Genomic DNA, 27,749 nt, shown 5'->3' on the forward strand with positions numbered 1-27,749 from the left:
CTACACTGATGTTGTAAATAACCCTGGCCAAGAGAGGAGAGAGCTGTGTGTGTGTGTCTGTGTCTATTTGTGTGTTACGGGGGCATACTGGTCTCCTTGTGAACCCGGCTCACACACACACACACACACACACACACACACACACACACACACACACACACACACACACACACGCCCACACCCACACACACACACAAACACACACACATGCTGGGTTCATCTCACCCCAGACTAACTGCACAGCAGTGTGTCTCTGACCCCACACGGTCCTCCTCTCTCTGAGCCACAGCCACAGGCAAACAGAGCAGAGTCCAACAGGCCCCTGTGTCTGATTCACAAGTATGGTACTCTATTGTAATTATATGCCTCCCAACTGCCGCTCCACTGTTGCTCACTAAGACCTGGCAGAGTGATAATTGAAAATGTCAATAAAAGTGCTCTGGAGAAATTCCACGTGGATTATCACCCCAGTAACATGGCTTATCTTTCAGGGCAGAAAAAAAAATGTATCATCTTGATTTCATAAACCCTGTCTTCTTTTATTAAAACGTCTGCCATGCCAGGCTGGGAATGGGAGAGTAACATAAACATTTTTGGTGATGGGGGTTGAGTTGGGGGAGGGGGGGGGGGGGGGCGAGCGCATCATATAAAAGAAGATATACAAGCGATTCACATGCAAATGCTGTGGGTGATTTAGAAAGAGGGGAGAAAGGGGAAATGTGCTATTGAAAGGCAGTGGAGGGATGGAGGGAGGAGGAGGAGGAGGAGGAGGAGGAGGAGGAGGAGGGTGTGAGGTAGCGGCGCTATGAAACAGAGAGACATTTGTGTAATCTGGCTTTATGTATCACCAGTTGTGAATAATAACATAAAGAAAACTTACCTCATCATGCCTGGTACAGCCAAGGCATAAATAACGACCAGAACAATGGAATTACTATTACCCAGTCTCCTCTGGAGCTCACAGCTACATCACAGGATTCTTTAGAAGAGCTGGCAAGAAGATTAATGTTTTGTTAAATATCAGTGTGGGGGCATGTGAAGAAGGAGAGGAGGAGGGTTGAAGGGGAGGGGAGGATGGGGGGTAGCTTGCTGGGTCTTCTAAACTTAGAGTCTATCCTGGCACTTCTGTTAATTATGGTGTGTTGCTACGGATGCGTCACACTCCTCTTGGCCTGACTCTGGCGTCTCTGGCGTGTTGGTGGAGGGTTGTTATGGTTTTAGATACATGTATTTGTTCAGAGGATTATGGGTAGTGTTCCGTGGAATCCCAGGCGTCTGATTGGTCGACATGTGTGTTTTTCGGGACGTATTCCTTGGCTCCTGGCCCTCACAGCATAATAATGTGCTATGTGACGCCAACAGCCCGGCTCCTTTCTCAAAAAGCTGAACTTTAGAAGCACATCTTTTATGATTCACTCCCAGAGAGTGTGAAATGCCTTGAAGCTTGTTCCCGTAGCTCAATAGCACATCCTGGAATTAGGAAGAATAGGCTCTTCTCAGAATTAGTTTGACTCTCTTTGCTTTTGTGATGAGCATACAGATACAGATGCTGATGAACACCCAGGTTGAGGATAGATGTAGCCGGACTAATTTAGGATAAATGTATGTAATCATAATTGTCGTTTTCGTCATCCATACAGTCTATGATAGTGAGATCATAATGTGTGTGTGACCAGAACAGAGGCGCTACCCCCAGGGTAGTGTGTGTGTGTGTGTTTGTGTGTGACTCAGTGGTAGCCCCAGTGTGTGCTCCTCTGGCCATACCCCCCCCCCAACACACACATACACACACAACCTCACACACACATATAAACACACCGGCACACACACCTTAACCCCTAACACACCCTCATAAATCTATGGACACATAGCATTAGCACTTTATGTCCGGGGCCTGTGATATAAGGAGACAGACATGTCCAGGCACAACCCCCTCCTTCTCTCTCTTTCTCTACCTTCTTTATTTTTCTATACCTGGGACACACAAGGTCAGCGGTGAGCCTGATAGCATGACAACAAGGTGACAAAGACACAGGCTAGGGGGACAGAGTGACAGGGTGGCGGAGATCCAGGGTGACAAGGTGGTGGCATGGGGTGACAGAGAAACTCTCTGGTGAGGACATAGGTGAGTGATGGCAACTGACCAACACACCCAATTCTCACCTTCTCTCTTTTTCTCTGTCTCTTTTTCTGTCATTCTCTCTTTATCTCATTCTCTCTACCTCCCTCTCACTCACCCTCTTTAACCACTACCTCCTTCATCTCTTCCTCTTTTTTCCCAGACGTTGACAGAAGGTATGGGTCCTGTGTAACCTGGTCCCAGGTCTGTTTGTGCCGTATAGCCTGGTTGGCTATTTAACAGATCTTTGTCCAGGCTAAGTCCTGTGTTCCTGTCTGGACACTATAGTAGCTCAGAGTCCTCAACAGCCCACTTTGATCCTCTCCTCTGGAGCTGCCCATTGTTCCTGCTGCGTGTGCGTTTTCCCTCTAACTCTGATGTCATCGCCGTGCCGTGCACTCCTCCAGGCTTCATTAAGTTAGGGTCTTTTGTGTGGAGTGGAGGTGTGGGTCGGAGGGGAGGGTGGTGAAACGCTGCGCTGGTGGTGGTAGTGGTTAACATCCTTCCTGTTTTCTCTCTTGGCTGTGAGTCATGGTCTGTGAGGGGGAGGTACATTCTGGTGGGCATCCCCCCAACCCCCGTCCCCCAACCTGGCCAGCTAGGGGAGGGGAGGAAATGAAAACATCTCCCCTCATTTCATACACCAACAACCTCACACACTAACTCAGCACAACACTGTGTGTCTGTGTGTGTGTGTGTGTGTTTGTGTGTGTGTGTGTGTGTGTGTGTGTATGTGTGTGTGTGTGTGTGTGTGTGTGTGTGTGTGTGTGTGTGTGTGTGTGTGTGTGTGTGTGTGTGTGTGTGTGTGTGTGTGTGTGTGTGTGTGTGTGTGTGTGTGTGTGTGTGTGCGCACGTGTGTGTGCACGTGTGTGTGCGCGTGTGTGTAAAATCAAATCAAATTGTATTGGTGTTATTGCAAGTGTAAAAAAATGCTAGTGTTCCTAGCTCCAACAGTGCATGTTTGCACAATATGTAATATGTGTGAAATTTGCAAACACATACAGTACCAGTCAAAAGTTTGGACACACCTACTCAAGGGTTTTTCTTTATTTTTATTATTTTCTACATTGTTGAATAATAGTGAAGACATCAAAACTATGAAATAACACATATGGAATCATGTAGTAACCAAATAAGTGTTAAACAAATCAAAATATATTTTATATTTGAGATTCTTCAAATAGCCACCCTTTGCCTTGATGACAGCTTTGCACACTCTTGGCATGCTCTCAACCAGCTTCTCCTGGAATGCTTTTCCAACAGTCTGGAAGGAGTTCCCACATATACTGAGCACTTGTTGGCTGCTTTTCCTTCACTCTGCGGTCCAACTCATCCCAAACCAGCTCAATTGGGTTGAGGTCGGGTCTTCACGATTATTCTACAATGTAGACATTTTTTTAAATAAAGAAAAACCCTTGATTGAGTAGGTGTGTCCAATCTGCCCTGTCCCTAGAATCAGATGAGAGATGAGATGGCATGGTAGAATAGCATGTGAGAGTCTGTCTGACCTGAACATTAGGCACACACACAGTGTCTTGTTCTGTGTCTAGTCTTAACTCCTAACCAGAGGGGTGTGGAGACAGACACTATAGCAGCACTCTCCCACTGGGTTAATAAGTATTCTGTCTTGGTCCCAGTCAGATGCACTTTACCTTCTAATACACTGTCTGTGTTTCCTGCCTTCAAAGCCACACTGCACAGCCGCAGTGACCTCATGTCTGCCACAGACGGCTTTTGTAAACTAATGAGTGATAGGGGCCAGGGCCTCCGCTGCTCTCAGACAAGACGGAGGCAGGCCACTGTGTGTGTGTGTGTGTGTGTGTGTGTGTGTGCATCCGTGTGTGTGTATGTGTGACTGACTGTGTGGGAGTGTGTGTGTGTGTGTGTGTGTGTGTGTGTGTGTGTGTGTGTGTGTGTGTGTGTGTGTGTGTGTGTGTGTGTGTGTGTGTGTGTGTGTGTGTGTGTGTGTGTGCATCCGTGTGTGTATGTGTGACTAACTGTGTGGGAGCTTGTGTATAACTGAGTGGAGAGTAGAGTGTGGTAATGCCTTGCAGGGTAGTATGGTGACTGTATAATTGGTCATCCTCTAGTTGGTTTTATTATGGTATGCGTTGTTGTCTCTGAGTTGTCTTTGTTTACACATAATGCTGTGTTTTCATTCAGGACGTTCAATTGCTTGTGAAGTAAAAAATGTGTAAATGACAAAACCTGTTTACACACCGGTAATGAAATTCCAATGATTTAGATGGCGAGGCAGGTAAATTATGTTTATTTCTTTTCTTTTCTTTCTTTATTTCCTATTTTTTATTGTAATTTCTATATCGACAGTAGCTTCTCCTAAAGGGGTTTATTCATATTAGTAATCACAAGTCAGCCCTCAAACACCGTTTTTTTTGTCTATCACAGAGATGATCTACGGTGGTCTCAGTGGTCAGAGAGTGGTCCAGTGGGGGTTAGTGGGGGTGTTCCAGGCAGCAGGAGTCAGTGTGGTCCAGTGGAGGGTTAGTGGGGGTGTTCCAGGCAGCAGGAGTCAGTGTGGTCCAGTGGGGGGTTAGTGGGGGTGTTCCAGGCAGCAGGAGTCAGTGTGGTCCAGTGGAAGGTTAGTGGGGGTGTTCCAGGCAGCAGGAGTCAGTGTGGTCCAGTGGGGGGTTAGTGGGGGTGTTCCAGGCAGCAGGAGTCAGTGTGGTCCAGTGGGGGGTTAGTGGGGGTGTTCCAGGCAGCAGGAGTCAGTGTGGTCCAGTGGAAGGTTAGTGGGGGTGTTCCAGGCAGCAGGAGTCAGTGTGGTCCAGTTGGGTGAGAGACAAGGGAGGTGAGTAGAGGAGGAGGAGGGGGGGGGGGGGGGTTAGAGGGGGTATCAGTGTCAAGGAGGGGAGAGGCTTCTGCTGCTGTCTGTTGTTTGTTGACAGGAAGGTGTCATTTGGCCGGGTGTCTGTTGCTAAGGGCCGGGGGCCAGGATGGGCCTCCTTCATTCCTAATGACTACTGAGTGTGACTCACATGACGACAGGCTGCTGAGCTGGGTGTAGACTAGGAGGGAATAGCACCTGGTGCTCCTCCACTCCACTCCGCCAGCCTAGCTACCTCACCTCTCTCAGGTAGAAGCTCTGTATCTTTATGTTTTCACCCACTGCTGAATAAGCCATGAATCATGGGACCATGTGACCCTCCCTAATTGTCATGTTTAAGCCCCTTCAAATGGGAGATGGAAAATTCCAAACCTGGAAGGTCTTTCAGCTCAGGCCACCAGACCCCTTTGTTTGCTCATGGCAAAACTGAAAAAGGTAACAGCCTATGTTTACATAATTTCATGTAAACAAATACAACATATTTTTTTCTCCACTTGGTTGTGTGAGTGTGTGTGTGTTTGGTTTTACTATCCTCAGAAGGATAGTAAAACAAGGAATGCTATTTTAGGCTTAGGGGTTAGGTTTAGGGTTAGGGTTAGGATTTGGTTTAGGGTTTGGGGTTAAGGTTAGTGTTAAGGTTAGGTTTAGGGTCAAGTTTATGGTGAGGGGGAATCAGTTGTTTGGTCCCCACAAGGATAGTAAAACAAATGTGTGTGTGTGTGTGTGTGTGTGTGTGTGTGTGTGTGTGTGTGTGTGTGTGTGTGTGTGTGTGTGTGTGTGTGTGTGAGAGAGAGTCTTTGTGTGTGTGTGTGTGTGTCAGTGATTTATTTTGTGTTTGGACAAGTATGTTAGATCTGGCTTCTCAAGCGTTTTCAATCTCTTTGAAAATATCAGTATTATCGCTCTGAGGGGAGCATGTGCCTAAATCAAAGATTTAATGTGCTGCTTTAGCATGTTATATGTAGTTCCCTCTTCAGATATAATATGGCTTCTGTCACAAAACAAATACAGATCTAAAAATGATGACGTCGGTTCAGTTACTTTGTGCCCCTGCCACAAGGCACATTTTAACAACAACAATAGACTCTTTAGAAATCCTCAGGTCGTGGATGTTTATAATTTCATAATGCTGGCAATGTGATTTGTAAAAGAGGGTGGTATCCTAGTAATCATTGTTGTCAGAGCCCCTCTACTCCAGCCAAGGTGTGTGTGAGACAACCACGCAATTACATCTGCATTTTGTTGAGACGTTTATAATTCCCACAACCTAATACAGGAGCATTGATTCAAATTACAGGCTTTAGAGCCCACGGTGGGAACTTATTTATTGTGGCACCTTTTCTTTCTCTGCCAGTGACAGTCGACTACAAAAACTAATTAGTGCTTTCAGCCCGACACCCATTAGCTGAAACACAATCCTCGAAGCCCTGTGAAAAATACAATTATGACATTCCTCTTTATAAATCACTGGTTAGGTCCTAATCCCCCTCCAATGGAAATATGATTTCCCACTACAAATTGTCTGTCCTGTTTTATGTTTGGCAACACATAATTAAACCTGTGGTGTGCTTGAGGAGAGGAAGTCATTTTGTTCAAAGACTTTTGGCAACAGTAGTGTGCTCTGTCTTTATGCTTGTTTAAGGAACAGCTACTGGTGAACCTGGTCCTGTGAGTTGTTGTAATGGATTAGTAACAACAGCAGCAGCAGCAACCTGTGAATAACCTGCGTTTGTCGCTCGGCCAGAAACACAGACACACACACACAGTGGCTGACATGGACACACACACACACACAAACACACACACAGTGGCTGACATGGACACACACACACACACACACACACACAGGAGATGACATGAATCATAAAGTGAGTGTGGGTTCTGGTGGCCGTCAGCAGGTTAGTTAGATGGCTGTCACTCGCTGACCTGGAGAAAATGTGTCCACACATTACTGCTGGCCATTAAAAACAATCCAGCGTTATTCTCAAAGGTGGCTTTGCTGCTGCTTCACACCAGGATAAATCATCCACTGCCTGGTGGTCGAAACACGACCAGAACAACACACTATTATAAAAATAAACAAAGTCTAAAGGAAACTTTTATGAGAAATATTAGTGACAGTTTTTATTAATAATATGGTGACTCATATTAGTAAGCATGACCATGACATTACAGTGGTTTGAAGAATAGACTCATCCATTTCCATTGCATGAAGAGTACAGGGATTAAACATAATCTGGCCGTAATCTGTTCTGTCCAGATTATTGTTGCAGTGGGTGAGCTAGTCTAATCCTCTACATAATTCTAATCCGACATGTAGTTGTTTGTCTGACTACAGTGCCCTTCCTCCAGGTAACGGGTGTGACTACCCTGGGGAGGGGGGAGGCCAGCCGACAGGACGACATGCCATAAACAACATCACTGTCAGCCAGGCAAAGACTGTCAGCCAAATGTCTGACTGCCTGCTTCAGAGGTCAGGGGGCAAATCTGGTGCTAATCTGATAATCCAATTGGGCTGCCGTATTCACATGATCTGCAGCGCTGAAGGATGGACACACTCACCTACAGTAGGCCTATACATATGCAAACGGGCACACACACACACACACACACACACACACACACACACAGGAACACACACACACCACACACACACTCGTGCTGTCAGTCTACTGGCCTCTCTGTGTCTCACGTCAGTGTTTGACTCGATGACACCGCTCCATTTGATTCCTCTAACTCTTCAAGCAGATTAGTGAAGGTGACTTGGAGGGGGAATTCCAGTGCATAATTGGCAGAATTTATTAAAAAAAATAAAAGAACATTCTAAAGAGCGTTATTCTCTGCTATTATTACAGTTTTTTCCAACTGCTTACACACGTTTTCAAAACTATGTCGCCTTTTTTCAAAACTCTACACACAATTCCCAAAACTGCACACACAAAATGCAAAATGCCTCACATCTCCTTCAAAATGTAACACTTCATTCAAAATGTAACACTTCATTCAAAATAAACACATGTCAGAATTAAGCATTTGCATCAAATGGCAAACACTACTTTCATAATAGTAAATTTTTGGATATACCATGTAAACACTGTTGTTCTAAATCTAAAGCTCTTTGGTCTTTCATAGGCTTATATATACATTTCAATACAATGTTCTACAGTGAAAGTAATCTGCTGAGAGGGGTAACAAGTACACTGTAAACACCAATGCAATGTAGAAACAGAAAATATTTATTAGGCCAAACATTACTGTTGTATACAGTAGCATACAACAAAACCATAAACATATGTAAACCAAAAGTATATTCTTTAGAATACAGTAAAGAACACAATTGTGTGTGGGGGGTCCCGGGGGTGCAGTCCAGGAAATGGAGGGGGGGGCAGTCACCAGTGCTAAGCTACGCTTCATCTCTTCTCCGGGCTGGGTCTGGCCACAATACTTCGTCCACATCACAAGTAAATTGCATCCAGAAAAGTGACGATATGGCCGGTGTTGTACGGACCCAGTGTGGCATTGTGATGGAGGACCCCGTTTTGAGTGATGGCAGCACACATAGTTATATTACCCCCACGCTGTCCAGGGACATTGGTAATTGCCCTCTGTCCTATTACATTTATTCCGCGGCGCCTGGTTTTGGTGAGGTTGAAGCCAACCTCATCCACATAAATAAATGTACATGGGCGTCCATCTCCAATACTCTCTGTAACAGACAAAATGATATACAGACGAGTAAATGTGGTATGTCTGAAGTACTGGAAGTAGTGTTGCATACATACCTCTACAAAGTCATGTCGCAGATTCTTGACTCTGTCAGAGTTTCTCTCAAATGGCACCTTGTAAAGTTGTTTCATCGTCACTTGGTGCCATTGGAGGATGCGTTGTATGGTCGACAGGCTTACAGCATTGATGTTGTTAAATATGGTGTCATTATTCAAGATATGCTCTCTTATCTCTCAAATCCTAATTGCATTGTTGGCCAAAACCATATTTATAATTGCAGTCTCTTGTACATCTGTAAACAAGCGTCCTCGTCCTCCATGATGTCTTTGCCTTTCCACTCTGTACAGAATTCAAACACAGTATGTGTTCAGCATAGGAACTGTAAACAATGTACACAAAAATGTAGTACAGCATGATAACCAACCTCATTCATTCAATGCAGTGCAGTAAATGGATGGCTTAGAGTTACAAATGTTTATGCAATACTATGCAGTCATACGTATTTTACAGTACATTACTGTAATGCTAAAATAGTAATTAGATAGTTGCATACCTGTTCTCATTTCTGAAGGTTCGAATTATGGACGCCACTGTAAATCGACTCAAGTTGGGCTGGACTCTCAGTCCAGCCTCTCTCATGGTCAAACCGTGGTTGATCACATGATCAACAAGTGTTGCCCTAATCTCATCAGAGATGGCTCTCCTTCCTTCTCTTCTTTGCCCTCGTCCTCTTCTTCCTCTTCCTCTTCCTCTTCCTCTTCCTCTTCCTCTTCCTCTTCCTCTACCTCCTACTCCTCCTCTTCCAACTATTCGTCTTTGAATTTGTCCTCGTTGTTGTCCCCTGCCTCTCCCTCCTACTCCTCTTGCTCTCTGTCCATTGTTGGCATCCAAAACAGTCCTATACTACAGTAAAGCAGTGATTGGTTAGTGATCAGTTAAGCAATTAGTGTTTGAACATGTGAGGAGAGTGTGTTTGACCTGGTGAATAAGTGTAGCATTTTGATTGGTTGTGTTTGGAAAAGGAAAGCAAGTCACTTCCTGTTAGATTTTTGTGTTTTAGGTAGAGAATTGTGTGTAGTGTTTTGAAAAAAGTGTTTTATGCAATTGACAACTGAGTCAAAGGCTGAGAAATAGCTTATGGTTTTGGAGATTTGGTGTGTAGTTTTGCACTTTGAGTGAGAGGTTTCAAAAATCGTGTGACATGAAAAGATTTTGTGTGTAAGCAGTTGGAAAAAACTGTAACTTGCTCTGATTGGATAAGCAGGGGCCCAAGTCGATGTGCACACTTCCTATCATACACTTACTGTTAGTAAGCACAGTGTGCCGGACCCCGTTTAACGGTCAACCATAGGACAGTGAGGCTCTGCGTTGTGGTCGGATAATTCCAGGGCCAACTCATCCCAACTCACTCAGACACAACAACAGAACATCACTACTCCCTGCTTGTCCTATTCCACATACATGTTGATGTTGCATGTTACACATTCTCTTCATGCAAACAAGTCAATAACAACAACCGTGTGTCCTGGCCTGCAGTATCTCTCTGTATGTGAAGGTACAGTCCTGCTCTCTGGCACCGGGATAGTAGCAGGCTTAGAGGGAGACTGGATCCCATTTCCCAAGCAGGCAGAACAGAACAGAACAGAACCCCAAGGCAGTATGTGTGTGTGTGTCTGTGTGTGTGTGCGCGCATGCGCGTACTTGCATCTGTGTTTGTGTGTGTGTGCGTTTGTGTGCATGCATGTGTGTGTGTGTGTGAGTGTGTGTGTGTGTTTGTGTGTGTGTGTGTGTGTGTGTGTGTGTGTGTGTGTGTGTGTGTGTGTGTGTGTGTGTGTGTGTGTGTGTGTGTGTGTGTGTGTGTGTGTGTGTGTGTGTGTGTGTGTGTGTGTGTGTGTGTGTGTGTGTGTGTGTGTGTGTGTGTGTGTGTGTGTGTGTGTGTGTGTGTGTGTGTGTGTGTGTGTAAACTGAACTAATTGCAGGATATTGGGCCTGGGATGATTAGAGGAAGAGGTGAATTCCTGTGCTGTGATGCAACCAGACCAAGGTAAGGCTAATGAAGGAAGGATGCAATATTTTATATTGTTAGATAAGTGTGGATCCCACAGCAGAGGCTGTGACCAGCGGCACCCAGAGAGGGCGAGAAGAAGGATGACAACAACAGCTCCCAACGTTTAAAGGGTCTCGTCTGTTATTAACACTACCATACTGCATACTGACGTGCTGATATACAAAAAATCCTCTGGCAATTGTCAGGGTGCTGTATGTCTCCTTGATGATTTGCAACAAGTAACAATATTCCTTTTCAAATAACACTTTCTTGCTTACAATTACTATCTAATACTACTAAATATTCAGTGTCTTATATTTCAAAATAGTGTCCACAGAAGACATCTTGGAGATCATCATGGCTTTCTGCAGTCTCCAGACCTTGATTGGGTCGTCGCTTGTTTAGCAGCCTCTTTGTTTACTGTGTTTGTTTGCCGTTACTTTAGACAGAAAGAGAGAGAAAGAGAGACTATTTATTGAGTACAGCCAGCTTCCCTATGACCAGAGAGGGAGACTCCAACCAGACCTGGGTTCAAATACTATTTTAAATCTTTCCAATACTTTGATCGTTTGCTTGAGCCGGGCTGAAGTGCCTGATGACCAGGGGTTGAACTTGTGTCACTATTCCATTGGTTTCATTGCTCCAGGCACGCTCAATCAAGTACAGCTATAGTATTTGAAAGATTTCAAATACTATTTAAACCCAGGTCTGAGGACTGCAATTCTAACATATCCCCTCCAATCAGAGCAGGATGAGCAGGAAAATAACATTGTTTACCAGAGGAACTAATCACACTAATGACACCTCTATAAACCTCAGCTAACTGTCTGCTGTCAGTCTGTTGGTCGGGGGGCAGTGACTCGAGTGACTGGAGAGTACCTATGTGTGACCACAGACAATGCTGCAGCAGCGCCAAAGACAAATAGACAGGGGGGTGCTGTGCGCTGAGGCAATATTTGGCTTGGCCAGATGGCCAGAGAGAGAGAGCATGCAGGGCCAGGCGGGCTTCTTGGCCCTCTCCACATCTGCTGCTTGAGATTTGCCAGTCAGCCAGCGAGTGTCTGTCCGTCTCTTTGCGTTTGTGTGTGTGAGGTGTTTCCTGTGCTCTGAGGTAGTCAAACAGCGTGATGGGATGGGATGAGCCCTTCAACATTGACTGATCAGTGGACTGATTGGCTGAGCAGTGACCACGACCCTGGAGAGAGTAGAGACACATTATTACCCCAGGGGCCCAGGGACAAAAACGTTCATTTGCACTGGGATGGGCTTGGCTATAGTCGATATAATAGAGATACTTACAAAGTCTAAGCAAAGTTTTGTTTTTGCGTTAGGCCTATGTGTCATATAAATGTACAATTATTGTACAATGACATGCATGACAGAATAGAAATAACAGGATGAAGTCAAAAAATGTGGAGTGTTTTTCAATATGCTGTGCTCGGATTGGCTGCTCTCATTAAGGCAGGAGGAGCTAATGCTAGAACTAGCCAAACTCCTCCTCTCTGAAAAAGTAGAAACTCCTCTCCTTAAGGACTGTCAGAATAAGACTTGTGGTGTGGTCCCGTTGCATCACCAGTCACCCAGTCCACATTCAGAAGCTTGCTTTCACAGCTGTTTAATATAAATTCTCTGTGAATATCTTTGTCCAGATGGTTTGTTTTTACAAACAATACACAGGCCTGCATTCCTGCAGTGTGCCCCCCACCCTCCCTTGCCTGCCTAACTAGCAAGGCTCACTTAGGAGAGGGAGAGATGGAAGGGTGGGGGGAAGAGGGGTGCACAGATGGCACAGTGGCACTAGTCTCATGCCAGCAAGGTACAATAAAAAAGTGATATGTTCCTGTACAGGTATGGATACATAACATAGACATACATATTCAGAGACAGATACACACATAACACACAGTGTTTCATGTGAAGACTCAACAGATGTGTGGTAAAAAAGTGCATGTCTATGTATTTTGGATTCCAGTGTGTTTATTTGAACAGGATACATATCCATTTGTCATAGATCATCGGGGTTCCAGATGAGTTCCAGATGATGGCACAGCAGCGTTGTGTTAGTTATTGTCATTGATATTGAATGCAGGGGCGTGGTGTTTCCGTTTCCCCTCCGGTCAGCCAGATGGTGCCAGGCCCTGCACCCCTGCCTGCACCCCCAGGCCCTACTGACACAGCCAGCCTACCAATGCCTGCGCCCCTGCCTGTACCCCTCCCTGTACCTCTTCTGAGCCCCTAAAGCTCCCCTGCCTGTACCCCTGTTTGTACCCCCGCTTGCACTCTGTTCTGTACACCTGCTACACACCTGCATGCACCCCCAAGTCCCCCAGGCCCTGCACCCCTGCCTATATCCCGGACTGCACCCCCAGGCCCTACTGTCACAGCCAGCTAATGCACAGGCCTGGACCCCTCTCTGCACCCCCAGGCACCACTGCCACAGCCAGCCAGCCAGCCACTGCACACTACACATCCACTCCCTTCCGGCCAACAGCTCAGGCCCTCCTCACAAAGGGAGCTCCTAACAAGAGAGAAGAAAGAGCCAGAGGCACTTGGACGGGATTACATCCTAGTAAGATTCTTCAGTCCCCTCCACAGGCCGCCCCTTAACCCTCCCCTCCCCTGTTCAGAAAGTGAGCAGGCAAGGACAGTGAATAAAGAGAGAGGGTCCACACAAGAACCAATGGAGTGTTCACATTTGGATGGAGTAGACTGACAGAGGGTCCAGTCTCTATAGAGGGTCTGTAGTATACTGAGGATTCACTTACTACAGTATATACTGTATATTTTCCCTATAGCTTTATAGTGAGAATCCTGTTATTTTAGCCTCTGTGGAGTACCTGTATATTTACCATTTATGATGAAGGAAGTGTCTCATAGTTCCTAAATTGACAGTTATAAGCTTTAAACATCCAATAGGGAAGATAGCTGTATGTCTGCCTAGTGTAAACTGTATTTTAGGAACTTGCCTTGACTCGTCCAGAACTCCCACCAAGCCTGTGAGAGACAAGGTCAACACCCCATTGATGTTTTCCCATGTCCTCTATATCTTAAACACCCACAGCACAGCACACCCCTCAGGACACTTTATCCCACCTCTTCTCTCTCTCTCTCTCTCTCTCTCTCTCTCTCTCTCTCTCTCTCTCTCTCTCTCTCTCTCTCTCTCTCTCTCTCTCTCTCTCTCTCTCTCTCTATCTCTCTGTCTCTCTCTCTCTCTCTCTCTCTCTCTCTCTCTCTCTCTCTCTCTCTCTCTGTCTCTCTCTCTCTCTCTCTCTCTCTCTCTCTCTCAGCCTATTGGGGGTGCACCCTCCCGTTCCGCCACCTGATCCCCCCACAGTGGCGGAAGGGGTCAGGTAACAGGTGGACAAAGCCTGGTCGATTCAGAGTAAATTATGCGTGGTCCCAGCACGGTAAATCAGAGGCAGGGTGCCATGTCTATGGTTCCCATAGAACAGCGCCTGAGAAGATGGCTGCCGTTTTACAGCCCTCTAACCAATTGTACTATTATGTGTGTTTTTCCGTGTTATTTGTAATTTATTTTGTACATAATGTTTCTGCCATCGTCTCTTATAACCAAAAAGAGCTTCTGGATATCAGGACAGCGATTACTCACCTCGTATTGGACGAAGATTTTTTCTTCAACGAGGCGGCCACGAAGGATATCATACAGAAACCCGACAAGGCCCAAATCCCCGTCATTCGCATGAAAAAACTGTAATATATTATGTTTCACTGAGTCGTGGCTGAACGACGACATGGATAACATACAGCTTGCGGGCTATACGCTACATCGGCAGGATAGAACGGCTGACTCCGGTAAGACAAGGGGTGGCGGTCTGTGTATATTTGTAAACAACAGCTGGTGCACAAAATCAAATACTAAGGAAGTCTCGAGGTTTTGCTCGCCTGAGGTAGAGTATCTTATGATAAGCTGTAGACCACACTATTTACCAAGAGAGTTTTCATCTATATTTTTCATAGCTGTCTATTTACCACCACAAACCAATGCTGGCATTAAGATTGCACTGAATGAGTTGTATAAGGCCATAAATCAACAGGAAAACGCTCATCCAGATGCAGCGCTCCTAGTGGCCGGGGACTTTAATGCAGGGAAACTTAAATCCGTTCTACCTAATTTCTACCAGCATGTTAAATGTGCAACCAGAGGAAAAAAAACTCTGGACCACCTTTACTCCACACACAGAGACGCATACAAAGCTCTCCCTCGCCCTCCATTTGGCAAATCTGACCATAACTCTATCCTCCTGATTCCTGCTTATAAGCAAAAACTAAAGCAGGAAGCACCAGTGACTCGGTTAATAAAAAAGTGGTCAGATGACGCAGATGCTAAGCTACAGGACTGTTTTGCTAGCACAGACTGGAACATCAGTCACTGGCTTCATCAATAAGTGCATCGATGATGTCGTCCCCACAGTGACCGTACGTACATACCCCAACCAGAAGCCATGGTTTACAGGAAACCTCCGCACTGAGCTAAAGGGTAGAGCTGCCGCTTTCAAGGAGCGGGACTCTAACCCGGACGCTTATAAGAAATCCCGCTATGCCCTCCGACGAACCATCAAACAGGCAAAGAGTCAATAAAGGACTAAGATTGAATCGTACTACACTGGCTCTGACGCTCGTCGGATGTGGCAGGGCTTGAAAACTATTACAGACTACAAAGGGAAGCACAGCCGCGAGCTGCCCAGTGACACAAGCCTACCAGACAAGCTAAACCACTTCTATGCTCGCTTCGAGGCAAGCAACACTGAAGCATGCATGAGAGCACCAGCTGTTCCGGATGACTATGTGATCACGGTCTCCGTAGCCGATGTGAGTAAGACTTTTAAGCAGGTCAACATTCACAAGGCCGCAGGGCCAGACGGATTACCAGGACGTGTACTCCGAGCATGTGCTGACCAACTGGCAAGTGTCTTCACTGACATTTTCAACATGTTCCTGACTGAGTCTGTAATACCAACATGTTTCAAGCAGACCACCATAGTCCCCGTGCCCAAGGACTCTAAGATAACCTGCCTAAATGACTACCGACCCGTAGCACTGACGTCTGTAGCCATGAAGTGCTTTGAAAGGCTGGTCATGGCTCACATCAACAGCATTATCCCAGAAACCCTAGACCCACTCCAATTTGCATACCGCCCCAACAGATCCACAGATGATGCAATCTCTATTGCACTCCACACTGCCCTTTCCCACCTGGACAAGAGGAACACCTACGTGAGAATGCTATTCATTGACTACAGCTCAGCATTCAACACCATAGTGCCCTCTAAGCTCATCACTAAGCTAAGGATCCTGGGACTAAACACCTCCCTCTGCAACTGGATCCTGGACTTCCTGACGGGCCGCCCCCAGGTGGTAAGGGTAGGTAACAACACATCTGCCACACTGATCCTCAACACGGGGGCCTCTCAGGGGTGAGTGCTCAGTCCCCTCCTGTACTCCCTGTTCACCCATGACTGCATGGCCAGGCACGACTCCAACACCATCATTAAGTTTGCAGATGACACAACAGTGGTAGGCCTGATCACCAACAACGATGAGACAGCCTATAGGGAGGAGGTCAGAGACCTGGCCGTGTGGTGCCAGGACAACAACCTCTCCCTCAACGTGACCAAGACAAAGGAGATGATTGTGGACTACAGGAAAAAAAAGAGGACTGAGCACGCCCCCATTCTCATCGACGGGGCTGTAGTGGAACAGGTTGAGAGCTTCAAGTTCCTTGGTGTCCACATCACCAACGAACTATCATGGTCCAAACACACCAAGACAGTCGTGAAGAGGGCACGACAAAGCCTATTCCCCCTCAGGAGACTGAAAAGATTTGGCATGGGTCCTCAGATCCTCAAAAAATTATACAGCTGCACCATCGAGAACATCCTGACTGGTTGCATCACCGCCTGGTATGGCAACTGCTTGGCCTCCGACCGCAAGGCACTACAGAGGGTAGTGCGTACGGCCCAGTACATCACTGGGGCCAAGCTTCCTGCCATCCAGGACCTCTATACCAGGCGGTGTCAGAGGAAGGCCCTCAAAATTGTCAAAGACTCCAGCCACCCTAGTCATAGACTGTTCTCTCTGCTACCGCACGGTAAGCGGTACCGGAGTGCCAAGTCTAGGTCCAAAAGACTTCTCAACAGCTTCTACCCCCAAGCCATAAGACTCCTGAACAGCTAATCATGGCTACCCAGACTATTTGCACTGCCCCCCCACCCCATCCTTTTACGCTGCTGCTATTCTGTTAATTATTTATGCATAGTCACTTTAACTCTACCCACAGGTACATATTACTTCAACTACCTCAACTAGCCGGTGCCCCCGCACATTGACTCTGCACCGGTACCCCCCTGTATATATAGCCTCCCTACTGTTATTTTATTTTACTTCTGCTCTTTTTTTCTCAACACTTTTTTTGTTGTTGTTTTATTTTTACTTTTTTTGTTAAAAAGAAAAGCACTGTTGGTTAAGGGCTGTAAGTAAGCATTTTACTGTAATGTCTGCACCTGTATATGTGGCCAATAAAATTTGATTTGATTTGATTTGATCAAAGCAGGGCTTGTGGTGGTGGTGGGGGTGAGGTCACCTGGCTGAGCCCACCATGGCTCACCATGTACAGAGGGACAGAATGTGTAGATGTAGTTGACCGCGCTGCCTGTGGAAACCGGAGAAACTCACTGATGTGATGTATGAGTTCAATTTAATGGTCAAAAGAGAAGTGACATTCTTCTTGTATAGGAAAACTAGCAACCAAAGATAAATGGAAATAGGTTTTTGGGCTATGGGCGATGGCATAGGGTAAGATTATAGTTCTTTGTGGATGATAGCGGTAATAACCGTTATTTTTTGTGTTGTGTTTTTCTACTCGCTTATCTTCCATGGAGAAGTGTGACAGTCATTTCAGTGGTGAGGATAGGTTTATAAATCCCTACAATAAAACCACATAGTTTGAAAACAAAAAACCATCCCGCAGTTTCCAAATAGCTCGTTATAGTTACTGCTGTAATGTTGTTGTTCCATCACCCCCCCCCCCCTTTTGCCAGAGCAGGAGATGGGCTGTAGAGCGGTAGCCGTTGTTTGTAGGAAGCCTGCATGTGTTGTGTTGTTTAGAACGCCTTGCATCAGAGCTGCTGACCTCAGAGCTGTAAGACTAAATCACTCAGCAGCCTTCCCTCTGGAGCTCCCTTCACTTGAGCCAGGGAGGCAGCCCAGCTGCTGGTCCCCCAGCAAGGGCTAACCCAGCCAGGCTTCCCTCAGCCAGGCCCCAAGGCACTGCTCCACACCCCTCCTGGAGCTGGGGACAGGTTCTGGGCCTGGAACTCCTCCTCACATCGCAGCCAGGACAGCAGCCCGCCAGCCCCCTCAGCCAGGCCCCATTGTGGTGCTCCACTGCCCAGTAATTGATGCCTTGGACTGGGGATATATTTAATCACCATAACAAGGAGTTGGTAGGAATAAATGACCTTGTAAAGGCTCGCTCTCTATGAAGCTCTCTGAATGAGCTGGATCACAGCTTATGGGCTGGGGTGGAGGAGGGTGGAGTTGTGTATGTGCAGTCCACCTACCTCCCCTGCTTTCCTTGCCCAGCCACCCCCCACCCCTCCTCCCTCCCTGCCTCCCTCCATCCACACCCCTAGCACTACACCACCCTGCCCAGCCACTCCTCCCTCCCTCCTTCTACCCCTCTCACCCCCATCCCCACCCTTAACACATCCGACTGCAGGCCAACAAATTTCATTACAACAGCCTTAAACTGCCCAGTTTTAGAGGCTTCTAATTATTCCTCTCTTAGATGTGGTTGTGTCGAGAAAGGCCGTAAATCAACAGAAGTGGGAGACGCCAGGCCTGGAGCTGTGAGAAAACTGGAAACAAATGATCTGCCCCCCCTCCTCTCCTCCCTCCCTTCCTCCATGCTATTGCTCCCTCCCTCCATCCATCCATCCATCTATCCTTCAGCCTACCCCCTCATCTTCCAGCGACGTGCAGGAACACGGGGACAGAGCGATGGGGGGAAAGTGAGGGGGGGCTGTTGTCCAACTGAACACCTCAAAGCGTTAGATGAGACCAGCAGCCAGAGACACCAGAGTACAGTGACCCTGGCCAACACTATATATACACTCCATGGTCACATCCCAAATGGCACCCTATTTCCTATATAGTGCACTACTTTTGACCAGGGCCCATAGAACTCTGTTCAAAAGTAGTCCACTGTGTAGGTAATGGGGTGCCATTTGGGATGCATCCTATATCACATAACTAGGTTACTCAGGAGATGGAACGATAGCAGATTGGGCAGATTTGTATGAAATGGTAGCATGTTTATTAAGAGGAAATAAAACCAACGTGATATAGTATGACTGTGGACAGATGGGACAGGACGGTGGCCTGGATATATGAGCTGGTCTTAGTCATATTGAAAATACTTTGTTCTCTGACTCATTGTATCCTCGGCTGTAGTGTCTAGTAATGAACAGACAAGATAGAGCCCCATTGACCACAGAGCTGAGCCCCACTGGCATATAGATGTAATAGGAGTTGTGCCTTTCAGCCTATAGGTGTGATGGGTTGTCTGTGTCCTCATTAGTGTCCCCATAGTGTGAGCGTCCGCTGGTCAGGTGTTGCGGTGAAGGCCGAGGGCCGAGCTAAGGGAGTGACATGCCCAGCAGACAGACGTGCTAGCTGAGTGGTACCTGGAATCTGCCTGGCCTGTCTGTGCCTGCTGCTCCCTCCACAGTCTGGCCTGCCTGTAATCAGCCTCTTTAATGGTTCCAGCCAGTAATTGCTCTGTATAGCCCCAAGATAGCAATCAAAGGGCTCAGAGATGCTGAATTCCACTCTCTCTCTCTCTCTCTCTCTCTCTCTCTCTCTCTTTTGCTTTATCCGCTGCTTTGTGTTTGGGGGCACTGTAACAAAAGCATCTTGGCATCTGTTTCTTAGTGTTTGAGAGGGGGGAGATCAATTCAAATTGAACTAATGGCAAAATTGATATCTCTTTGAAGAGTGGGCCCAGCCCCCGCTTCCACCGCCTCTGTCTTGTGTGCAGTTTTCCCTGTCCTCTGCTCTCTTATCTTTCAACAATTACAATACCTAGTCTAATGGCCCTTTTAAGTTGCCTGCCAGCTGTATTTGCAAAAAAAATGATGTCTTCATCTTCCTAAAACAAATAAAGCTGTGGTGAGCGAGGATCATTCTTATGCAGTGTCAATGCCTTTCCTCTGAAGTCATGGGACATCACGCTGTCGGTTGGTGAGATGAGCTATGGCTGTGACCTCAAGTCAGTTTGGGCCTACAGGTACACGTACACTCTGTGTCGTTTGTTATGCTCCAGGGACGTGTGTTTCACAGTCACTTGTTTAGTGGGGAGGGAGGGTGGCTATGAACAAAAGGGGACTATGATCAGTACAGCGATGTAGCAGGGTGAGATCATCAGTTAACACAGTGACAAGAGAAGGAGGAGGAGGAGGAGGAGGAGACACCTGCAGCTCAGCAGATGTTCCATCCATTATCACTACCATGCTCCTCTCCCCCAGCCCCAGCCCCATCCTCCCCAACCCATCCTCCCCCTCTCATCCCCAGCCCCCACCAGTCCCAGTACCCATGTAGGCCTAGCCTGTCAGGTGGGTGGGGGTAACTGATGCACATTGCCTGAAGGAGGCATCAGCCACCAAAATACACCTGCTTCTTATCTCCCACCTATCCTGTATCTAAGTACTGACAATGACCCTACAACACAACAAAGAATACATTACTAGTCCATACCTGTTTATGACATGAGATGCCTTCTACAGTGTCCAGGTCAGAGAGAGAGAGAGTAAACATGGCGTCCTTTCCACCTGTGAGAGGGTGAGATGCTAACCTGCTTAGAGATCTACCTAGCATGATCCAATGAAAGAAGGTAAAATCTCATAATTGTTTAGCACGCACAGTGATGGATACTAATATATATGAGAAAGAGAGAGAGAGAGAGAGAGAGAGAGAGAGAGAGAGAGAGAGAGAGAGAGAAAGAGAGTTGGAGAGAGAGTGGGAGAGAAAGAGAGATAAGACAGGCAGCAGATACCAGAGAAAATAATGAAAAAGTCAAGGAGAAGAGGGTATCAGTACCACAGCTCAGCTGAGAGAGAACGAGAGAGAGAAGGGAAAGAGAGAGAGAGAGAGAGAGAGAGAGAGAGAGAGAGAGTTGGAGCGGGTGAAAGAAAGTAGCACTGGCCAAGTGTTTGAAGTGTATCACTGTAGGCCAAACATCTGAAGAGGACAAGATTGCAAACATGTCACAGTATCGCCTGCTTGCACTTAACAGCAGATGTTAGGTCTCTCTAGGCCTGGTAATGGCTCCATACTCAGGTTGGCCTGACCTGATGAATGAATAATGTACTGAAACTGTAACAAGCACATAATGCCGATCGCAAATCCTTCTCTCTTTTCCTCTTTCACCTTCCCTCCCTTCTCACCCCCACTCCTCCCCTCCTCCCTCCCTCCCTTCTCACCCCCCCTCCTCCCCTCCTCCCTCCCTTCTCACCCCCACTCCTCCCCTCCTCCCTCCCTTCTTACCCCCACTCTTCCGCTTCTCCACTACTTCCCTCGTTGCAGAATGCCCAGCCACGCTTCCCGTTTAGTGTGTAATTACTTTGAAGACGACGGAAGCCCATACATTCTCCCCACGTAACGGCACCGGGCGATTTAGCTCCTAATTTATGGGCGAGGGGTTCAAAGTTTTAATAATATTTGGCTAATATCATGGTAGGCCCTGTCTGTTCTGCCGTGATCGATAGAGGCAGGATCAAGCCATTGTCATTCTGAGCATGACGAGATATTGGCACCAAACAACTTCATACCCCCACAACACAGTCCTTTATAGGGCTGGGCGTGGCTGTTCCGAGGCTGGACAGGGCATGGGAGAGGAGCCAGAGGGGGGGTTCATGAATTATATATATGACTCTCTGAGTGATTGGGGCTGGGCCATACAGACAACAGAGACAGGAGACAAGGGAGAGAAGGGCTAGCTAGCTGACACGCTGCTGTCCTCTCCTGCTCCACTTCCATGTTTATGTACATTAATGATCAGAAGCTGGAATAAAACTCTCTCTATTTTTTGGTGTCTGTATTGGTGCAGTTCATTGGCAGTAAAAGACAAAGCCGCGGAGGGACGCTCTCGTCCCGGGCGGTGATGGTGGCTGAAGTGGTGATGAGTTATTTGGGCGGAGCTGGTTGGCTAACAGGCATGGTGGGGGAGGGGCTGTAGTGTTTTCGTTAATGTGGGTCTGGTTACTGGTTTTACTGGTGTGAGATATTATAATCCTGAGGCGGTTAGACCGTATGTATTAGGATATACACTGAGTGTACAAAACATTAAGAACACATTCCTAATATTGAGTTGATTCTACAAGGTGTTGAAAGTGTTCCACAGGAATGCTGGCCCATGTTGACTCCAATGCTTCCCACAGTTGGGTCAAGTTTGCTGGATGTCCTTTGGGTGGTGGACCATTCTTGATACACACTGGAAGCTGTTGAGCGTTACAGTTCTTGACAAAAACGGGTGCACCTGGCACCTACTACCATATCCCTCTAGTCTATAGCACCACTGGCAGGTCTGGAATGAGTGCCAGTACACGTTTGTAATACACAGAATTAAACATTGCCATTCTGTTTTAATGAACCACTTGTTGGAAGGGCATTGATTCTGAGGACATTAAGCCGGTGGAGCCACACATAAGATAACACAACATTCTTTAATCTAGCTCTGTCCCAGTTCACACTTGACCAGATGGAGATGTTGTTTTTTATCTTTGTAAGGAGAGAAAAATCTCTTTAAAAATGAATACATTATTTACACCCACTACTGACTTACGGGCCTGGCGTGTTAAATCAAGTCCACAGCAGGCTTTCTGCTGAGTCCGTCTTAATGACTTCTAAAACATTTGCTTTTTTAATCTGTAAAAACAAAAATTGCCTGCTTCTGCTGCTGCAGCTCTGGGCTTTTTTCCCTTTATTAAACCATAGTCACACACATGCACGCACACACAAACATGCATTGTGCATATGCACGCAAACATGCACACACACACACACTCACACACACACATGGTACAGCCTGAATGACTATATTACACTGTGTCATTTCCACAGAGGCCAGTGATTAGAGGGGAGCAGGTCCTCCACTGGCCTGATAAGATCTGGGAAAGGAGACCGAGTGACCCCCCCCCCACTACCACCACCTCCTGGGGGAACGAGAGGAGAGGTGGAAGGAGGTAGCAAAATAGGGAAGAGAGGGGGGCTGACCCAAGGTAGTCTACAGAGCAGTTGCTTTCATTGTCAACATCCCCCAGATAACATCAGCAGGAGAGGCCGGCAGGTAACTGTTTTACATGGTGTCATCTGGGGTGGGCCACACTGGGCTGGCTGGCAGGTTACCACCTGAGATTTATGAAAATGGGGAGTGATAAAATAACAATGGTCCCTGGGCCAGTCAGGGGAGAGGTGTCTTATTCAATGAGCTGTCTTTATCCATGGCTCCATACCAACAAATAGAAGGATCTCTAAGATGAATGCTTCTGCCACTTTGCCATCAATTAGCAAACAAGCCCAATTGTTTGATTGTCTCTGAGGGAAGAAAAATAAAATGAATTTGATACGGGACAATCAGAGGAGCAGGTGAGCAGAGAGATACGTTTCCAGGTCATTGTTCAGGCGACAAGGGGGTGAATTCAATCAATTGACGCTGTTTCAAATGATGCTGTTATGCGATTATGCTGTCCCCTGTGTCATAGGAGATAGTCAGTGTTCAAATGGATGTTGCTTGCCAGCATGCTCTCAGTCTCTCAGTCTATGTGATTGTTTAATAAAATATCTGATTTCTGCTGTATATATACAGTATAATAACTTCATATACTTATTTGTACATTATATTTACAGTTAGAATTAATCCAAATTATATATAAAATCTGTACATTTCTACTGCAAATGGAGAATACTAAAGCCTATGGATACGTTTTCTCCACTCAATAACAGCAGTGATCCTTACAGATGTTCCATCAGTCAGACATGCATGGCAAGCGTATGTTTTCGTGTTAAGAGGATATGTTTAATTCAACCAGAGAATAATTATTGAAAATACTTGGCTGCAATCCTAATCTGTGGGTCCAATCTGAGCATGAGCCTTAGTGAGATTAAATCTATCCCCACATTTCCATCCATCTGCTTCAAGACATCGCCCAAGAAATACACATTTTCTTTAGTAGGGAGAAAACAACAGAATTAGGGCCCTGGCCGCGGTATTAGTGCGAGTGTTTACCAAATCAGCGTGGATTAGAGAGAAAGCCCCCACCCTGGCACAGGAGCAGGGTTACACTAAAGGACAGAACAACACTACATTCCTAAAGTTCCTTGACCCAGACCCCCCCACCCCCACCCTCCACCTTCCCACCCCCCTCTACCCCCATTTCCATTACCCGAGCCTATGATTTTATATGCAATCAGCTTGTATATTGCTTGGATGCATTCTAAAAACCACAGCAACAAATTTGGATCTCAAATTGACAGAGGAATTAATCAAAGGGATGATAAAAGGGGTGACATCATCAGACGTAGCCTTGATCCAGCTGGAAAGCCTTCCTTCGTTTGTCGGTCGGGGACATAGGAGATGGATCCCCTCCTTGCCTGAGTTTTTTCGTCCCCTGTTGTTAGTTTTTTTATGAGGCAGGAATGGAATGTCAGGTGCCCCTCTGGACCCCATTGTCTCTTGGCATCTTGTGGCAGTGGTCCACATCAGGGGAGAGAGATGCTTTGAGAGCTTGCATTAGAGGTATCCGACACCAGGCCTGGGTTCAAATAGTATTTGTTTTCTTTCAAATACTTTAAACTCGACTGAGCCTGTCTGGAGTTCCAAGTAGTCAGGGTTCACATCTTTGGGACTATTCCATTGGTCCCATTGCACTAGGTAAGCTAAATTAAGCCCAGATAAAGTATTTTAAATTTCAAATAAAATTTGAACCCAGCTCTAGTGGCAGACAGCTGCATTAAAGGCATCTTGTGGATGAGGTTTGTCACATCAGGAGATTCATTAAATCCTGTGTGTCAGGCCTGTTTCCAGCCGCCAGCCTGCCACCACTTAGCCTCTGACTGAAGATGCAGGTCACCTGTAATAAACACTAAAGATGGGACTGGGAGGAGGGTGGGGGCAGTCGGGGAGAGTGGTCTACTCTAGGGCCAAGGAGGAGGTTGGAGGGAGGGGAGAGTCTCGAGAGACTTTGAGAAGTCTGTTTAGAAGGGCATCAGTGGTGTGATACTTCTTTGTTGGGTGTTTATGTATTCATGGTAAAACCGTTGTCTTTTACTTGCTGTTAGATGCCACAAATCATATTTCTTAGTTTCCCAAAAGCATATTTCTCAGTTTCCCCAAAGTGTATTTCTAAATTCCCTATAAGCGTATTTCTTATTTTCCCCAAAGTATATTTCTTAGTTTCCTAAAAGTATATTTTTTAGTTTATGAATGATTAAGATTACATCTTTGTATAATAACTCTTTTAGCTTTTTTCATATTTTAGACACCACCATTGTCCATCCTATAGTACACTTCAGTAGGAAGTACAGTATCTCTCCAGTCAGTCAGTTCATATGAGCCTGTCTTCTCCCCAGACATGTTCATGTATTCTGCTCTGATAGGTCCTGACAGGAGGCTACTATTACATCACCCACCCAGACACAGACACAGCCTGCATGGCGGGGAACATGTCCACCCATGGCATTTGGGGATTTGATGATATAGTTACACATGTTCACATATGTCTGGGGGAATTAAGGCACTTTACTGCCATTTGGGCCGATGTCTTATTTAACCTCCTGGTATTTACGACATAGCTCTGTCTGTCTGCAGCTCAGTGTTGCTGTTTCACACTTTGGCTTATTTCATTTCTCACTTTGCGTTTCGCAGCAGCACATCCCAATAAATCACCAAATGGCTCCTCTGTCTGCCCAACAACTCACTTTCCGTTCTGCTTGTTTTAGCCCCCTCGCTTTTAATGAGCATGACCAATTGGATATGTGCTATTGGCAACTGCATAGCTCCTCCAGTACAGCGAGCCATTGTGCATTAGAGTAGCAGGGGACCAGAAAAGGGGATGCTGCATGGGTTGCCTCTGGATTTCTAGTTTTTAGAACGTGTGACAGTCTGTAAATATGGTTAATGTGGCTCCCTATCGGCCTGTGGTGTCATATGTAGCCCTATGTCAAGTGTATGAGCTGTGTCGTATGTCATGTCATGTGTACTGTATGTTCTGTACAATATATGTGACTATATGTGCATAAGGTGTCAGTGTGTATGTGTGCATACACAGCCAAGCGAATGTAGACTAAGTTTTATGTTACAGTTCACCACGGAGGAAGTATCCTATAAAGTCTCATTACATCATCCATGGAGGTTATTGCAATCAGACACACCACCAGCAGGAAATGGCATAAGAACTGTCATTCATTTCAGTGGAATATTATTTTTGTTATTCACTCCGGTTTTTGAAATGTTGAGGATGTACATGTAATATTGTTGTGAAATGTGTTGGGGCTACCCTCTGGCTTAATAGTGAACTTGCCAAGATATTTCTGTTAGTGCCTCAGAGCATTCTCAATATCTGAGATAGGTATCAGGAATAGAAAGATACTGTGTTTTTGAGGTGACAAAAATGTCACTGAGTAAGAAAATGTTTTCGTTTGACCTGTATTCAGGTTTGTGGTAAAAATGAAGTGGGGGTTTAGCTCTACGTCGAGACAAAGACTTTTCAAGAATGTCTACAATTTCATGCATGTAGTGTGTTGCATTTTATTTGATGTGAGCATAATTCAACCTTGCTCCAGATGTATCTTTTTTTCTCTTTGAAGATGAAAGAAGAGCTGTAAATCTAAGGACAATCACACAACAGATAAAACGCTGCTATCACTATCAATATGTTCAGTCAACAATACCCAGGCCCTTATAGATAATCCCCTTATCCACATCTCAAGAAGCTCTTTAAGCAATTCTTTATTAAGGAGTCTTTTGTAACTTGAAGTACTACTGCTGTGTTTCTCTGCAGCTTCACTAACTTGGTCTGACCTGGCCTAGTTAACTGTTACTATATTCATCCAGAGACCATCTTATCCATCAGCTCCTTTAAACACACCTTGTGGACCACCTCCCTCTCTGTGGGTGATTGTGGCCCAATTATCCGGCTGAATCTGACTGCAGGTATCCAAATGTCAGCCGTCCCCTGTGTTATTTCTTTGTGCTACAGTATCTCTGCATTGTGGATGCAGTAATTAGTACCTGTGGGACTTTGTCTGTGTGATCAGAGGGCTCAGGGTAAGCATGGCCTCCATTACGGCTCTGCAGTTGCAGCGTTCAGGCTTGGATTCTTCTGTGCAACTGTGAGAGAGGCCTTGCATTTACCTCGCATGGATCAAACATGGAGATGTCATCGGTGCACAGGTTTGGAGGCAGGGGCAGCTGATGCATTAGGGAGGGTCTCGGTGTTCTCACAACCTGGAGACACCTTGGTACAGAATAGAGAATTAGCTGATAGTTTTAAAACTTTTCAAATGAAATTACTGTGATGCCACTTATAAATAATTGTACTATGTCAGTGTTGGATGTATTGAGGAAGGTTTTACTTCATTTGAGTCTTTTTTCATTGTTGTATATTAACACATTAACTTTTGTATCTTTTTAATCACCAGTCCCACAATGCATGATTCTGATACATCCCATGCCACACGGCGTGTCTCATGCTTGTCTTGGTTCTGTAAATTACGTAGGGAAGACTAATAAACCACACAAAAAAGGGAATCGACTGATGAGGCCTCTCCGTTCAGTGTCCCCTGTTTGATATAAGAGCTATTCTATGCTAAAGCACTCTCGGCTCGTTTTTCCTCACTCCTCTTTGTCACTTAAAGAATGCTTGGCGTCTGTGGATTAATTAAGGCCCAAACATTAAATATTGATTGATGCATTATCAGTGGCTCGCAGTCGCCTC

General features: G+C 46.1%; 1 protein-coding gene across 1 annotated transcript in view; it reads left to right on the forward strand.

Annotated features, from left to right (window-relative positions):
* Positions 1 to 27,749, forward strand: part of LOC311128536 (uncharacterized protein) — a gene marked incomplete at its 5' end in the record, with an annotated part of 42,956 nt that overhangs the window by 12,166 nt on the left and 3,041 nt on the right. The gene's annotated exons all lie outside the window — the stretch shown is intronic.

The sequence above is a fragment of the Coregonus lavaretus genome (assembly GCF_964263955.1).
Source record: "Coregonus lavaretus genome assembly, chromosome: 4".
Classification (NCBI taxonomy): Eukaryota; Metazoa; Chordata; class Actinopteri; order Salmoniformes; family Salmonidae; genus Coregonus; species Coregonus lavaretus.